The following is an 18,248-nucleotide window of genomic DNA, read 5'->3' as shown; positions in this document are numbered from 1 at the left end:
CAGGGACACCTCACACTAAACCATGCCACCCAAGGCTTTGTCCAACCTGGCCTTGAACACCACCAGGGATGGAGCATTAACAACTTCCCTGGGCAACCTATTCCAGTGCCTCACCACCCTAACAGTAAAGAATTTCTTCCTTAGATCCAATCTAAACTTCCCCTGTTTAAGTTTTAACCTGTTACCTCTTGTCTTATCACTACAGTCCCTAATGAAGAGTCCATCCCCAGCATCCCTGCAGCCCCCTTTCAGATACTGGATGACAATGTTTTTGTCAGAAGTAGTTTCACAGCCTATTCTGGCTATGGCTATTCACCATTAGTCATAATGAAATACAAGATAAAACTGCATATTATATAACTGTAAATAAAATTTTTCAAGTCCTTCTAGCCATAGTTCCTACTAGCAAATTCTAAATAGGTACTTAGAAAATGAATTCTGCATCACATGAAATGAATGATCTGTTGCACAAAGAATGATGGCTGGTGATGTTGAATCCTGACATAAATGCAAGCCACAAAAACATCACCTGGATCAGTTACAAGAAAAGATAAGCCAGTAACTCCCATACTATTCTTAAAAGATAAACAGTAAAGCAAAAAAACCCTGGGGTTTATGCATGAACTCTTTTCCTTACCCAGTTTGGTAAGTAAACATGTTCTAACTTTCTAAAATAGAAATTAAGTGTTTGAATGTTTCTTAACTAGTGATAATGGTAATCAGGTGTGTTGTGTTTACATGGTAAAGTTTTGGTGGCAGGGGGAGCAGAGGTGGCTTCTGTGAGAAAGTGCTAGAAGCTTCCACCGTGTACAACAGAGCCAGTGTCAGCTGCCTATGAGAAGGCTTGCCATTGGCCAAGGCTGAGCCCATCATAGATAGTAGTACTGCCTTTATGATAACATACTTGTGAAGGGGAAAAAGCTTGTGCAACTGCAACTGGAGAGAGGAGGGAAAAAGTGTGAAAAGAAACAGCTCTACAGACAACCAGGTCAGTGTAGGAGGGGCAGGAGGTGCTCCTGGTGCAGGAGCAGAGATTCCCCTGCAGCTTGTGGTGAGGCAGCTGTGCCCCTGCAGACTATGGAGGTCCATGGTGGAGCAGATTCCATCTGCAGCCCATGGAGAACCCAACGCCAGAGCAGGGGGGTGCCCAAATGAGGCTGTGATGCCATGGGAAGCCAGCACTGGAGCAAGCTCCTGGCAGGTCCTGTGGCCCTGTGGAGCGAGGAGCCCACACTGGAGCAGGTTTGCTGCAGGACTTGTAACCCTGCGGGGCACCCACGCTGGAGCAGCTTGTTCCTGAAGGACTTCATCCATGGAAGCAACCCATGTTGGAGCAGCCTGTTCCTGAAGGCCTGCACGCATGGAAGGGACACACACTGGAGCAGTTTGTGAAGAACTGCAGTTCATGGAACGGACCCACTTTGGAAGTCTGTGGAGTGCTGCCTCCTGTGGGAGATACCCTACTCTGGGGCAGGGGAGCAGTGTGAGTTCTCCCCATGAGGAGGAAGCAGTGACAGTGAAAACATGTAATGAGCTGACCACAGCTCCCATTCTCCTTCCACCTGTGTGTGGTGGTGTGTGTTCAAGATTTGGTTTTATTTCTCATTACCCTACTCTGGCTTGATTGGTAATACATCAGTTTTCCTAATTTGAGTCTGTTTTGCCCATGACGGTGCTGAGCGAATGATCTCTCTCTTCTTATCTCAGCCCAGGAGCCTTGCATTATATTTTATCTATCCTGTCAAGTTGATGAGGGGGATGCTCCATCACTATAAAGAATCTTTGGTGAACACATGGTATTCAGCCAGAGACATCCCACCACGTGACGTTTGTGTCCTCACTATGGAAAGGAATGCATAATGCTACAGCTTACTATCATGGGAAATTCAATAAAGTAAGCTTGCTATATGGTAGGTCATACAGAGACCAAAGGCCAGACTTAATCTATGATGTTTAGAAATTAGTGATCACAACTGATTGAGCCTTATGTTCAACTGAATCTTACTAAGTCAAAATGCATACCTTACTGTGAATTTAAGCAAATGTGCATAGTATTTTTATGAAAATTAACCACAGCATACTTTTTGAGACTGTTAATGAAGCAGGTGCTCATTCTTCCATGATTGAGACTAACTGCAGACAAAGGATTTCTGTGTTTGAACTTTTTTGTATTTCCTCCCTACCTGAAACAAAACTGAAGTAGATTTTCACTGCAGCATGACACTTCACAGTTTTGCTTTTGATCCTTTTCCACCTGCTGCTAGATATAACTTACAGCTACTGGACAGGAACACTTAATATCACAGACAGCAGATTCAATTTCAAGAACATTCTTGCAGCAACAATGGTGAGCAGGACAGCAAATGAGAATAGTAAATGCACTTGTTAAACATTTTCTCTTCTTCAAGAGAAAATTTACTATTTCCCTTACCTTAATTACGCACAGGTCTGTCCCATTATTCATAATATAAATACTATGCCTGTTATTTTAACTTGGGTCTATGTAATCTATGAAAATTTTAAAGGACATTCCTTTAGGACATGTGCCCTAGGTATGAGCCAAAACACTAAGCTGCAGCCCCTGAAACTTATGACCCAGAAAAGAGATCAGCTGTGTACTAAGGAACATTGTTACAGTGCTGAAAAGAACATGGATTCTACAGCTACAGTGCTCCAAAGAAGTCAGAATTTTCTTATAAGAAAATTCTTATTATTGCCATTAATTGGAAGGGCACAATATGCAGAAGGAAAGATGGTCCATATGATGGAGACAGAAGAAAATTTGTGTACCACACCTAACAATGGAAACCCAAAAATGCACCTAATACTTTTTTAACCATTAGGCTGAGCCATGGGACTGTACTTTGGTGACTTTAAATGTCATTCACTAGAAGACAACCCTTAGAGGAATCTGTGCATGGCAGAGGGAGAAAAAAGGCTAGTGTAAATTTCTAATCTTGAGTTAATCACAAGGGTTTGTAGGCAGGACAGGGAAAGAATGCAGGGAGCATTCTTTATTACTGAAGAGAAGAATCAGCTGAAATAAGTCAGAAGCTTGCAATAAGGACAAAAAAAAAAAAATTATAAACTCAGAAATAGATTAAATAGAAAGGCGTAAGAAACTGTGTTAAGCCACCAGCTCGTAATTTCTGGGAAACAAGGCAGAATTGTTAAAATTAGAGAAAAAAGTCAAACCAGCTTATCATAAAGAGGAACTTCCATATACTCCCTAGAGGAAAGATCAGATGTTCTGGCAGAGACTGCAAAGGGGTTCTGGAATGGAAGGCAAAGCAGGAAACAAGATATCAGAGGTGAAAATGGTTACTACAGAAATGATCACTCAAGATTCCAGGAAGAGACGCATGAGGAAGAAGACAAACATCAAAGTGGGACCTCTACACCATTAAATTGAAAAGGGATGGCAGCAAAAGCAGCATATCCCAGAAGGAAAAGCTTATTGAATATTTACTATTGTAATAGGTGCACACACAAATTGATAAATTTTTGGAGCCCAGGACAAGTGCAGAGTAGAAGGAAAAAAAGGAAGAGGTTACAATAGTCAATAAACGAGGATTTAATCAGAGAATCATTAAGATGGGACAAAAGTGAGACGTTTCTGGGGAGAAGCAGCATAACTTTCACTGTGTAGAATACCTTCCTGAAAGACCTCTTAATTTCTTCTATTCATGTAAAAAGAACATTGAAAAATTAACCTGCTGACATAAACGTTTCCATTAGCAGCTTAATTACTTCATTTACTAACTGAACAATGTGAAAAGTTTGATTATGAAAGCTCAAAGCAGACCTGTGTAAAGCAATTTCCATTTTTTTTATTTGTATTTAATGTGAAATATCAAGAAACTCTTCCAACAGAAGGTTTAGTTTCTGTAATATTAGTACGTTACACAGCAATTAATGTTGTACACGAAGTTAAGGATGACAAGGATACTTACATTAATATCATATTATCATTAATACCTGATACCATAATAGTAGACCACAAAGCTGTAAGAGATTCCCCAGGATACCTAATTCAAATCTACCGTAAGAAATTATATCGCATTAACCCTGAATTAATTAGTACATGTAACATACTATGAAGTCAAAATTTTCAGGTTGTTTTTATGAGCGCATTACTTTTCTTCTAGTACTGTAAAATAATTAACAAGAACTTCACGTCTTTAAATCAAAATCACAAATCCAAATTTCATTGAATGTCAAACCTCTGTGCCAGAAAAAAAGATGCAAAAGATTAATCACCAAGGAATTTTCACCTATTGATATTAATCATCAACGAAACTTTCCATCGTAACCTGCCCATTTTTTGCTCTGTGACTTGGGTATACTTAATAAAAACTTGTTCCCTGTTGAGTCAGGTGAATCCAAGTCCTAATGTTTCATAGCCATTATTCACTATCCTATTTTATCTTTCTCCATACAGATTAGAGATTCTTCTTTACAGTCTTAGCTTTTCACCTTCATTGAATTTCTCAAACATTGTCAAACAAAACTGAGTTTTGGCATTTATATAATTGATCTAATAATCTGGTCCCAGAGATCCAACACCATGTTTATGATAAAAAGTTATGAGTTTGAGCGATGCACAAATTCTCATCAAAGTTTACCAACCTCTGAAAAAGTCCCATTAAAAGTTAGTATAATAGTGTTGAATTATCATGATTTAACTATGTTGAAAAATTTTACGAATGGCAACTGCGATGTGTGAGGCTTATGAAATATATTATTTACTCTTTGTGGGTTTATAACTTCTGAGGACAAATGATTATTCATTAGTGATGTATTTTCTTTGGTAACTGCGCAGTCATTCATTGCTTTTAGGTGGATTCCAAATTTTGAAGTTAATGTCCTGTTAAGTCCCACTTACCATTATACTTTACCGTATATTAGGTATTAAATACTAATTTCAAATAAATTATTTTTGACTCAGAAAAAATACTAATTAAATAAGGGTTGGTTGTATTTTTTTTTTTTTACAGTAAGACAGAGTTTACAGTCATAAAACTGTGATATTGGACATTTATAAGAAGATGAAGAAAGGTTAATGGAAAAAAAATTAAAGTGCAGCCTAGTGATAGTGAAGCATAGTTTTGCCAGGAATCCTTATTATAAATTATTACCACTTTTACAGTTTTGTCTTTCTTTGGGAAAAAAAAATCTCCAAGTAAAACATTAAAGAAACTAAGAATTTTGTCTGGTAAGAGATGAATTGTCTCCAGATTAAAGACCACAAGCTAAGCAGACAGGCTCAGTGCCAAGAAGTGAAATGTTAAAATTCAGACTCTCATATGTCGATTTGACTCTCTTGCCCAAACTTTGTAGCACAGCTACAGAGACTGTCCTCAAAGAAATGTCACTCTTATATATAAGAACACCATTAAATATATCTTATTCAGTTGAATCACAAGAATACGTGTGTTTGTACACAGGAAAAAAATTTTCTTTACTTATCTTTTCAGCATCAAACACTGAAACAATTTTAATTGGTTTGAAGACTCAAGGGTAAGGAAGAGAGTGTTGAATAAGCTAGGGAGAAGTACAATTTTAAAACCCTATGTATCAGAAAGTATTAGTTTAAGTATTTAATTTTCTTTTTAACTTCTAAAAACAATTCTGGAAAATAAAATTTAAATTTCATTGTCCTTAAAAAGATATTAGTTATATAGAGTTGAGGTTTAGGAATGAATGTATTATATTAGATAAACTTTCCATATAATCCCTTTCCTGTATCAATTCATCTATCAAGTTTTTTCAAAGAAACTTCAAATATACTGACAGCTACAACATTTGATCAATGGCTTTGTGACAGAGCTATAAATATCTGCATAATGAGAGGGAGAAGGAAGAGACTATTTGCAGAAACCAGGGATTACGGCACATCTGCTATCACCTACAATGTCAGTATTCATACAGTAAAGTGGATGATGACAAAAACCATACACCTGGGGGGAATACATTACTTGAAGCTAGCATAAGTGGTGTAAATGCTTCATTACCATGGAAATGGTGCACAGTACATGACAACATAGAAAATCGGTTTGAGACAGGTCATTTTAATTTTTATTGATAATATGATCACAGGTGTGCTTGTAATAATTTCACCACTTCAGATTTCTCATCAACTGTCACTAATAATTTCATATGACAAGCACAGTGGCCTTGTGATATTACAAATACAACCTAGATTTGCTTACAATGCCTGCTGACTGGCAAGCTACTGTATTGTCAGGGCACAACTCCATAAAGTCTATTTGTTTTGTAAACTAGAGGTCCTTCAAACCCTCCATGACACCCATCACATTTGCATTTTTTTGCAAAGTATGGCTGATGTAATCAAGGTAGGCAAAAGTTTTGAGAGTATACTCCCAAAGAAACAATGCCTTCTGGGTGAAGACGAGATGGAAAAGAAGCAGGACAGGATTCATATGTATGAAAGATATAGGATCAAAAAGCTCAGATAATTTAGGGATATATCATTAAACTGAAAACCAGGACAGTCCTACTCCATAAGGCTTCCTGGCCTCCAGAACTGTTGTACTTCAAGTTTCAAAAAATCTTAATTAAATCTGTTGTACTGCATGTCACAGTTTAGCTTTAACACTGTAATGTCTGAAGTGTAGTTGGAGCCAAGTGTGTATGATTCGGGAAGAAGTAATTACAACAGTAAATAAATACTGTATTGTAAGAACACAAGCAAAAAATACTGGAATTGCAAAAGCAGTGCTTACTCAGTTTCACATCATATTTAGATAATAAATAATACCTATGCACTCATAATGCTTTTAATCGGAAGCTTCACGTATCCTTTCTTTGCCCTGTAAACTTAGACAAGTTCTAGAATGAGTTCTACAAAACACAAGTAGCGTGAAAGTGTTACAGTGTTATAATTTTTTTTCCCCAAAATTCATGTGAGCATTAAGATATATATGGAGTTTTTGAAATGACACACTACAGGCAAAGTTAAAATGTGAATTTTGAGTCAAATGATAAGATCTATCAAACAAGCTATTCTACTGCAATATATATATAAAAATTCAGACCTCATAGAGTATTAAATTGCTTAGTTTAAGGTATATTTCTCACATTAAATTTTGAACCTTCATAATTAACTTCAAAAGGACTGAATAATTAAGAATAATATTGGACTACTCAGCCATATAGTGTTTTTTGCATTAATAGATTTTTTTTTCTTTCAACAAAAATTGAAGGAAAATGTTTTAAAGCAATTTTGTAAGAAAAAAAGGAAAGCAAGCAAAGGTAAGGGACTAATTTGGGGAATTTATCCAACTTTATCTGGTCTATGTTAACTAGCACTTCTTCAACAAATGACCATACAAAAAACACAATCAAAATTATATTCCCTTCAGAAAATATTGCCTTTTTGCAACTCTGTAGAGGTTAAGAACCTGGTTTAACATGCAGAAATGAATTTGACTTTTACAAGGGACTGACATACTAGAAGTTATTGATGACTTTATAAAACTGTTTCGGCATGTGAATTACAAGGAAAATTGCAAAAGAGCTCATTGAAGCCACCAAGGAATTTTTAATATGAGATGTAGGTCTTTTATGTGAGTGAGAATTAGAGTAAAATAACTAATATTCTATTTCACAGTAATAAATACAATGTTCTTTACTTTGGGAACGTCACACTGGTGCCACCATTAACCAGGAGTAAACTGTATCTTCTAGATACACTTTTTTCTAGTAGAAAGTGCTTTGATATGTTATTACCAATATATGAGTTCATCTCCGCTTTCCTTCATTCCCTTTATTGTTTTGCTTCATTTGTTTTGTAAATGCTTTTTGTTGTAAACGCATGTCATCTTCATGCTAACATAGTATGAATCTGATAATTAAATGTAACTGCCAGTGTAGTAATTTAAGAAATAAAAAAAAAGATCAGCTTTTTTAGTAGTTACAACTATCCCTCTGTAACCTACATTATGACATCTGAGATAACATGCTAATATAACTTTTCTTTTCTTAAAATATTTTACTTTAAGGTGACAGTTATAAAAATGGGAGCAGCAGGATTTAAACATTCCATTTCAAAATATTAAAATATTTTTGATGTGCTGAAAATTACTTACCATGAGAGAAGGACGAACAGAAGGAATCTGTTCTCTTCTGCTCCCTATTTGTCTAGCACAGGTGTCAATCAAAGTAAGAACACAGCAAATGGCAGGGATAAAATCTTGTCTTCTCTGAAGTAAATGGCAGTTCTCCCATTGACTTTAATGGCTCAGGGTTTTTCTAAAACTGTTTTTAAAATCACAGCTGCCAGAGTGTGAGAAACTGCTGAGGAGACTTCTTTCTCTCTGGTGTTAGATGAAAGTAGATTGGATGTACATGGTAGTCAGAGCAGAACACTGAACACTGCCGCTTCATGGCAAAGTTAATATGCTGCAGAGTGCAGAGCTCTTTGAACCAAAACCAATGTATAATTTGCTTCTTTCATTTGACATTGCCTCATAAATAAAAGATAAGAAGATGATGTATTATAGTTTGTAAATATTAGAGACAAATGATCGTTGCTGATTGCTAATAAACTACAATGAAAACTAATTCACACAAATCAAAATTTGTACTTCAGCAATAAATATCTAGGAGGGCACGGTACCTTAATAATAATTGCTATGCTGTTTCTTTGAATATTAATTTCTATTTGCATAGCTGTTTCCTAGAAACCAATGGCAAATTATTTCTTCAACAGGTGAAACAAATCAACCTGTCAAGAAGCTGCTTTTCTGCCATATTTTATGTTAAAAATGTTTCCAATTTTCCATGATAAATCACTTTACTTGACACATGCAAGACACTAAAAGTTAAATATATTATTATAAAATTTTTAAATAGGTATTACATCAACACTGAGAAACCCTGCCTTTTTCTTTTATAGTCATTGCTTTCAGAAAGCTATTTCTCCATTTTAGTAAGGTAGTTCCAGTGATAATGGTGTTAGAAATTCCATAGGATGGCATAGTTTCTGGCAGCTATGAAGGATAGATCCTCTGCAGTGAATTCTATTTTCAAAGCTGTCAAAGCAGGTTTTGCACACACATAATTATTACAGCCAATCCAAATTCTACAACAATTACAGCATTAGAATAAATGGGAACATGGCAGTGGCAGCACATCACCTAAGAATCCTCTGGCAGTACTAAGGCAAGTACAGTTGCTGTGCAGAGCTTTGTCTAAGCCTTTTAAAACAGTCTTCAAGATCTAGCTATGCAAGTAGCAAAAGATCAGCTTTCAGACTCCCTTTTGAATTCCAGACACAGTAGTTGTACATTTTGTGGCTGACTGGAGTTATCTGTGTTTACCAACATCTTTGGTGCATCAACAGATAGGACACAATACATGCACAACATTTTTCCTTTTCTCTGCTTGAAGAATTCTAGCTGATGAAATTCAAATCTAGATGGTTGCTATCTTTCTATTACCTTTTTAAAAAATTTACAAATCCCTGATTATCTTCCCTTTCTCAACTACAACAGTTCAATTTTTTCAGGACCTACCAGTCCTGTGCAGTTTACAATGGGTGACAAAACCTCCAGAGGCGTATATTCTGTTCTACTTATATTTGGAACTTCCTGTGTTCCCTGGAGTCTACCCTTCTAGGATGGTCAGCATGAATTAGGTTAAACCATAGAATACCAGGAATACACATGATTCAGTTTAAATGCTAGCAATTTTCCATGCTTAGATTAGCCTAAAAGTTAATATGACCTGTCACAATCAAGCCTATTAGGACTACATGCTTTTCCAAAATCTTGACTATTACACTGCAATAACAAGCAACTCCTTATTCACTCCCAACCAAGAGCACTGCAAAGGAACAAAGGTTCATTTGACATTTATAATAAATGCATGTCATAGCAAAAAATTACCTTGTATTCCCTGGCTTACTTGCAGACCAACAGAACCTGAAATGTAAGAAAAAAAGAAAAGTCTGCACAATTAGCCATTGGATACACACATACACATATATACCAATTATATTCTTTTACAACTAGTACTTGTGCTTTATGGTGGTGTAAACATTGGTATAAAAGCAATTGAACAGTTAGTATTTCCCTCTTCATGTCCTGAAAAACATGCACGAAGCATAGCAGGTAACAAGACAACTTTAAACATATATTGTCAGATTCAGTCCTAGGCTGGCAGTGGATGGTCTGCCTTTCTGAGAGCTGGTGAATGTTTTAGCAGTCAAACTGCTCTGGTTTTCATTGCATAAGACATTTGAGAATATCACTATGTAATCTAAATGTCTTAAGTACTTGCTCCTTCAAAAAGGGTAACAACAAAGAGCCATGTCTGTGAAGACTGTATATTTTGCTGGCCTAGAGAAGTCCTAATCACAAAAAAGAAACCCACTCTGCGCTGGTTCTTATATGAACACAGAAGGGGAAAATACTTGAAGATATTAAGAAACCAGAAAAGGCTACTTCTTCTACCCCAAACAGGTCATGTTCCACTTTCATGAAAATGGGCTTATTTTAATGTTTCTTGACTTAATTGTTTTTCATGTCAAACCATGTGCAAGTTCAATCTATGTATAAGAAATCAAACTTTCCAAAGTTCAAGCAAATATAATTATAATAAGAATTCTACACATAACATTCATAGAATCACAGAATCATAGAATAGTTAGGGTTGAAAAGGACCTTAAGACCATCTAGTTCCAACCCCCCTTCCATAAGCAGGGATGCCTCACTCTAGAGCATATTGCTTAAGGCCCTGTCCAACCTGGCTTGAACACTGCCAGGCATGGAGCATTTACCACTTCTTTGGGCACCTGTTCCAGTGCCTCACCACCCTCACAGTAAAGAAATTCCTTATATCTAAACGGAACTACCCTTGTTTAAGTTTAAACCCATTACCCCTTGTCCTACCACTACAGTCCCTGATGAAGAGTCCCTCTCCAGCATCCTTGCAGGCCCCCTTCAGATACTGGAAGGATGCTATGAGGTCTCCATGCAGCCTTCTACAGGCTGAACAGCCCCAAGATATTCAATACTTTGTATTCATATCAGGCCCTTCAAGAGGTCTATAGAACTTAGTTCCCACTTTTTAATTTTGATTACATCATTTGCATTAAGAACCAATAAAAAGTATTTTTCTGAGCCTGAAGTAGTAGCACCCAAGATAAAAGCCTTTCTTTACTGATGGAAATTTTGTTGGTACAACAAGACTCACGAGCGAAGGAATGCCATCCAGAGGGACATCGACATGCTTGTGAGGTGGGCTGATGCCAACCTTATGAAGTTTAACTGTAACAAGTGCACGTACACCTGGGTCAGAGCAATCCCAGACACAGCTACGGGTTGAGCAAAGAAAAGATTCAGAGCAGCCCTGCACAGAAGGACTTCGGGATCCTGGTCGATGAGAAAATGAGCATGAGCAGGCAGTGTGCGCTTGCAGCCAAGAAAGCCAACTGTATCCTGGGCTGCGTTAAAAGGAGCCTGACCAGCAGGACGAAGGAGGTGATTCTGCCTCTTTACTCTGCTCTTGTGAGACCTCACTTGGAGTATTGTGTGCAGTTCTGGTGTCCTCAACATAAAAAGGACATGGAACTGTTGGAACAAGCCCAGAGAAGGGCCACGAGGATGATCAGGGGAGTGGAGCACCTCCTGTATGAAGACAGGCTGAGAAAGTTGGGGCTGTTCATCCTGGAGAAGAGAAGGCTGCGTGGAGACCTCCTAGCAGCCTTCCAGTATCTGAAGGGGGTCTATAGGGATGCTGGGGAGGGACTCTTCATTCGGGACTGTATTGATAGGACAAGGGGTAACGGGTTAAAACTAAAACAGGGGAAGTTTAGACTGGATCTAAGGAAGAAGTTCTTTCCTGTTAGGGTGGTGAGGCACTGGAATAGGTTGCCCAGAGAAGTTGTGAATGCTCCGTCCCTGTCAGTGTTCAAGACCAGGTTGGAAAAAGCCTTGGGTGATATGGTTTAGTGGGAGGTGTCTCTGCCCATGGCAGAGGGGGTTGGAACTTAATGATCTTAAGGTCTTTTCCAACCCTAACTATTCTATGATTCTATGATTCTATGACTTGAAATTAGTAATCACATATTTCCTATACAGGAGACTGGTTATCATAATCTAAAACAACAAGATACTCAGTATCTGATTTATTTCCCATTACACAGCAATACAGAGAATGGCTCAAGGCTTTTCAAGATATACAATGAAATATAAAATTCAGCAAGTAAGTATGTCTTAGAACAAAGTATATGACATCCATGGATAAAATTTATAAGCGTCAGGATCTGTCTCAGTACAGTAAGTTCAACATATGTGATACCACATTTGTACTTCCATTCCCTGTGCAAGACCAACGGAAATGTCTCCTAAAACATTGTTATTTTCAGAATATACTGCAGATACCACACATACAACAAGAAAAAAAAAAAATGGAAAAGAGACCTGTTCTCTAGAACCTTCATTGCAAAATGCAAAGCAGTTAATCCAGTGTTTGATATTTAAGAAGTAACGTTATATAGGGAAGGAAATAAAAATCTAGCCATTGTAGCATTCCCAGGCAATTTTAATTTGAGAATACAATTAGCATATTTACCCAATTTGTCACTTTTAAACAAGAAGACCAGAGAGCAGAGAGAACATAAGGACTTTAATGGTGTCACAGTGCCAGGATTCTAGATAAAAACATGTTTTGCGGCGTTACTGATGACTTTCCTATAGTCTATATCCACTGTGTTATTTAAACCTCTTATTCTTTACCTAGGCAATAAAAAGGCATCTGGTATATGAGGCAAGACAAAAGAGTACCAGCAACACAGACACAAAGAACTGCAAATGTCTATAGTCCTCACAAGCCCTTTGCCCATGGATCATGTTGGTTTGTTTTGGCTCTCAATTACAGAATTATTTCACTCTCCTTTAGAGAGCAAGACCGAAAACAAAGCGTATACAGTTAGAAAGGAAAAACTCCATATAGATGACCTTTAGAGGTCTGAGTAGATGATTTTTGTCTTCAGTGCTGCCTTTTAGCATGATCTTAGAAATATTCATACCTTAGTCCCATAAATCATTAGCCGATAGATAATATACTCATGTACACACATACCCATCCATGTGGCATCCAAGGCAACTGGATGAGCTCAGAATCAGTATCTGAATGCATGTAAAATGTATACATACAGTCACAGCCAGAAAGATTTTCTGTATGCTTAGCAACACAGTACAGTACATATCTAACAGGGAGAGAATGAACCATAACTTGTGTTATAAAGTCATTTTCTCATGCAGTCCTGATCAGAAAATTACAGGCAAAGAAAATAAAAGATTTTGGAAAGAAACAACCTCATGTAAATGACACTTCCTTGAACAGTTGGTGGGAAACAAATCTGCTTCAACCCTACAAATAAAATTAAGTGCATAAATAACTTTCTATGCACATATCAACATAATCAATAGGCAACACACTCCTAATTGCAACTGCCATTAAGATTTGTAGTGAAAGATAAGATCAGAGAGATAATTGCAATCAGAAAACTTACTGAGTAGAAATAAACTATAGTGGATTTAAAAAAATTATAAAAGAAATGTTCATCAGAAGTTTACTGTAGCATGAGAAGCCACCAAAACATGAGACCAAACTACACCTTCCTCTCTTTATCCCTCATCACTGCTTTTCTGAAGTGTGCAACTCAATTCATTTCCCCTTGTCGACTTTGTTTATAGAAACAAATATAGATCCAAACCTACCATGATCTTCAGATAGTGTCTCTGAAAGAGAAAGAACCCGCAAAAGACTCAGAAGTCTTTTTTATTCCATGCTACCATATCATCACCATATCACCACATCATGTCCTAGAGTATGCTTCCTTGCAACTTTTCAAAATTCTTTTTCTAATACACGACTTCCATATTCACTCTTTCCCTTTATTTTTGTTTTTGAAAGAGCTTTTCTCACTTCATAAGAATATCCCTGTTTCTTGTTTCTTTTCGTCATCTTTCCACCCAAACTCCCCAGTATTGATTCCCTGTGGTTTTGATACTTCTTCTATCTCTCCTTCCCATATGCCTCTCAGATTTATGCTTCCAGGTCCTAGCTGAAAAAGTTAAAACATGCTCCTACCCCTACCCAAAGTCACCTTTCCTTTGCTTTCCCCTTCCAGTATTTATCTTTCACTTCTGTGACTGAGTGTAGACTTGCGGTATTCTTAAAGTGTATTCTGCTATGGAAATCCATCATCATGGGTGAAAAAAAGAATAATGAAAGATCATAGAATCATAGAACGGATTGCGTTGGAAGGGATCTTGAAGATCATCTAGTTCAAACATCCCCTCGCCATGGGCAGGGACACCTTCCAGTTTGCTCAAAGTCCCATCCAACCTAGACTAAAATCTCAAGTATAATACTATTCCTAACTGATGGCCTGTGTTTGCCTGTCTGCATCATGTTCTCTAGCCTGATTTCATCATTTTGGTGAGTAAATAAATTGCCGTTTTTCTTCAGTCAGTCTCTCATCTTACTGCCAATTTTTTTTCTCTCTGTGGCTTTCTATCTCCTTTCTGCTCTAGAAAATACTACATTTTTTTCTGTAGTGGTCCTCATTTTATTCTGTCCCACCAAACTATAACCCACATCTCTAGTTTCCTGTATTTCAGAAATTAGAAGGTTGTTACTGGTGTTTTTTAATTCACTGATTTTCTTAATGGTCATTAATTTTTTCTTTAATTACTTCTCTTATCCTGTCCTTCACTAGGATGGCTATTGAAGGTTACAGAGGAAAAACAGTGATGGAAATGAACCTTTTCCAGTAGTCATCCTTTATGAACAGCAGGGAAAGCAAGCAGCCTTAAACTTCCTTTCCAGTCCTTTACAAATTCAGGTTTCCTCAGATTTCTCTTCTTGTGTAACAGCAATACAGGAAAACTATATTAAGTATATGGCTTATTCAGTATTGCACATATCTCAATTGCAAGACGATGTTACACAGATAGTTCTTTGCCCAGTTAACTACCTCTCCCAAAATTATCAGGATCATGGAAACAGTAAACCTTCATTTCAACAGAGTAGCACTGCTCTCCAGAAGTTACCTCAAATGTCAATGGCATGTACTTTATGTATCCTAAATTTTTAAAACATCTCAGGAAATTCTGATTCCAAGAGAAAACAGGATGGGTTCCTCTAATGATTTCTGCTTGAAAAGATAGTGGCTCACGAAATAAACAACTGGGGCAAAATTCTTCCCTTGATGACTTATCACTCAGGGACACTAATGACTTCAGTAGAAAACATGTCTGAGCCTCCTACGCTACAATTTGCTTCCTACTGTTTTTGTATTTACTGAGACTGAATTTTAATCTAGGGAAGATAGTGTATGTACAGCAGAGAAACTAATTATGTCTGAAAAGGATGTTGATGGTTCAAGAATAAATAAGCAAAGTACTGCACATATATTCAATATAAAACTTAAGGTAATGTAAACATATACATACGTAGTTCAAGAGTGTAAAAACTATAGCATATATGCTAGAATCAATCCATATGCTATCATCACTAACATGGCATCTGTTAGCAACTTCAGTGCTCTCAGCAACTGGCAACATATTTGTAGCTCCTGAACACAAAATCTCAGATTTAGGAAAGAGACAAGCTGTGACACTGAGTCAAGAAGTGTGAGACAGAGGGAACAAAGAGAAGGAAACACTTTTAGCAGACTAAATACATAACCACAATCTTGATGTGAGGGTTTAGCCCTGTATATCGCTTGATGTAAACGGACAGCTTTCACCAAGTGACTTCATGGGCATAAACATTGCTAACATATTTTGGTTTTCTTTTACCTCACAGGAAAAAGCTTTTGTTGTAAATTAGTAAATTTTTCATTTATGAGTGAACAAGTACCCTCACTGATTTCTGTCAACATAAAATGTAAGCATTCTTAAATAACTCCTATTTAACTTCTTTAAGAATATGCATAAATGACAATCTATAAAACATATTTAAGAGCTAGAGATTGATTCTTTGCTACCTTAAGTATTTCATGATATGAAAACTCAAACACATTAAAAAAAAAAGCGTTCCTCATTAAAACCCCAAACAAATATGAAACAAATCACTCCCAACCCACCCTGCCTCCTAACCATCAACAAAAAGAACATAAAGTATAACGAGAAGTTTTCTCAGTCCAGTCAGGAGCAAGTGTATACCAAGGCTCCTAATCTGTTCTGACTCACCACAACTATGAATATATATACATAAAACCCTGCAGGTGACCTCACTATCAAAAAGAGCAAGAGAAGACAGTGAGACAGAGAAATGATACAGAGTGCAAAATGTGAATGCCACAATTATTTACATCATTACCTCATACAAGACAAACACAGACTCTTAGTGTACATTGTGAAAGTAGATGTGATTTCCTTGAAATCTGGTATTTCTAAAAAAATCAAGAAATATACTGGTAAATTCTTATTTCTGTATGTAAAAACTTAAAAAAATTCCACAAATTCTGTATTCAGATTTTGCTGGTTAGCTTTAATTACCTTGATTTGGAAAATCAGGGTTTTTTTAATAATGATGTAAGATAATATGCATATACATATACACTTATATATATAATATGCCCCTAATGTATTACATAATATGCACAAATATATAACACAACTTCATGGGGAGTTTTAGATTTCTTTTAGTTTTGTTTTACTTAGTTAATATTCAATGAATTGGAAACAATAATAAATCACAACTTTTGCTCGCTTGGTCCAAATTTTGATTCCAGCCTTTGTCATGTGTCATCCTTTAATGAAATTGATAAAGAAATTAAAGAATTTTTGATGGAGTATAAGGAAAGAAACTTCTTCTCCAGAAGCATATTCTAGAGTTATGCAGTACCAGAAGAGAGATTTTGCTGTGTAGATTTAAGGAATCACACATTAAGGAAGCAAAGTAAGAGGCAAATAAATAACAGGTAACCACAGGGGTTAAAAATTGTCATGAGATAATGTACAATTATTAGACAAATATGAGATACTACATACACTTCTGTCCCTCTTCTTCTATCAGGGAAATCTGGTTTACCAAAGGACCTCTCTTTAGGAACTCTACATAGTCTCTAGTAATAGTGTTATTTTGTGTCATACACATGCCCTAAATAGTTGTTCTTAGATTATATATGGGTCATTCTTAGTGTCGAAAGGAGAGTCTTTTAAGACAAGTAGGTCAGTGTAACGGCTTTATCAGGCTGCTGTGTACAGTGCATGTCTTTCTTTTTTGACACTGCAGCAGTGCTATAAATATCTTTCTGCTGATGATGCTCACCAGTAATGAAAAGTCAAATCAATCAGGAATCAAGTTTCATACATTAATTTTTCCATCCCGTATGTCAGTAAACAGAAAACCTTGCTACATTGTGTTGGCTCCAGGTACACAGGTGATTCCCCTGCAGCCAGAAGAGAGGAGTCCACACAGGAGCAGGAGGGACCAATCTCAGAGCAGGGGGAAAGTTTGAGGAGGAAGGAGAGGCAGGGAGAAACTGTTATGAACTGACTGCAATATACACTACTCAGGGGGGAGTAGGTAGAGGTGTCAGGAATTAAGGTGAGCCTAAACCATCACATTTCAGATGTCAGAAAGTGAAAAAAAAGATGATATCCAGTTGCAACTTTTAATCAGACCACTTTCTATTCTAGGGAATGGGAAGAAATACTTACATTAAAAAAAACAAACAAACAAACAAAAAAAAAACAAACAAAAAAAAATCCCCAAACCCACCAAAAAAAATATAAATCTATAAACCAAAGTGCTATTTACTGATGAAATCTAAATTGCAACACAAAAACATGAAAAAATGAAAACCAAGAAAAAACTAATGAGCAATCTTCCTTTATTTGTGCTCCAATTTTATTAACATGCTAACAGTAATTTTGCTTTTTATGGTGGGAATGTTTTAATCCTTTAACAAATCTGCTTACACATGTGTTACAGGTTTCCTGTATCAGATATGGCTTCAGATATGTTTGTTTTTAGGTAATCTATTCAACAAATCAGTACTGGTTTCTGGCTAAAGCATGGATAGTCTTATGCTGTGATTTCAGCACAAAAAAAAATACAGCTCTTACTGGTTGTTTTGTGTTGATCGTTAATCATTAACTCAGAATTCTTTTTTATATGGGCACTGCACAAGTGTATGGGAAATTTAATGGGAAATTTAAAGTGAAACCTAAAGCAGTGCATGTTTTGTAATGTAAATT

At 36.6% G+C, this 18,248-nt stretch overlaps 1 protein-coding gene across 5 annotated transcripts in view; it reads right to left on the bottom strand.

The window, feature by feature from the left end:
• The window catches only part of PTPRD (protein tyrosine phosphatase receptor type D), a 1,311,464-nt gene that overhangs the window by 689,960 nt on the left and 603,256 nt on the right, over positions 1-18,248 (bottom strand). For all 5 annotated transcript variants that reach the window (XM_062609059.1, XM_062609064.1, XM_062609063.1 and 2 more), the window contains one exon: positions 9,912-9,947. The gene's annotated coding sequence lies outside the window, so the exon portion shown is untranslated. The remainder of the gene's footprint in view (positions 1-9,911; positions 9,948-18,248) is intronic.

This window comes from Pezoporus occidentalis, unplaced genomic scaffold, assembly GCF_034315485.1.
Source record: "Pezoporus occidentalis ecotype Australia unplaced genomic scaffold, CSIRO_AGI_Poc_V1 ctg133, whole genome shotgun sequence".
NCBI classification, from domain to species: domain Eukaryota; kingdom Metazoa; phylum Chordata; class Aves; order Psittaciformes; family Psittacidae; genus Pezoporus; species Pezoporus occidentalis.
Note: the sequence above shows the minus strand (reverse complement) of the source record. Positions and strands in the feature narration are given on the sequence as shown.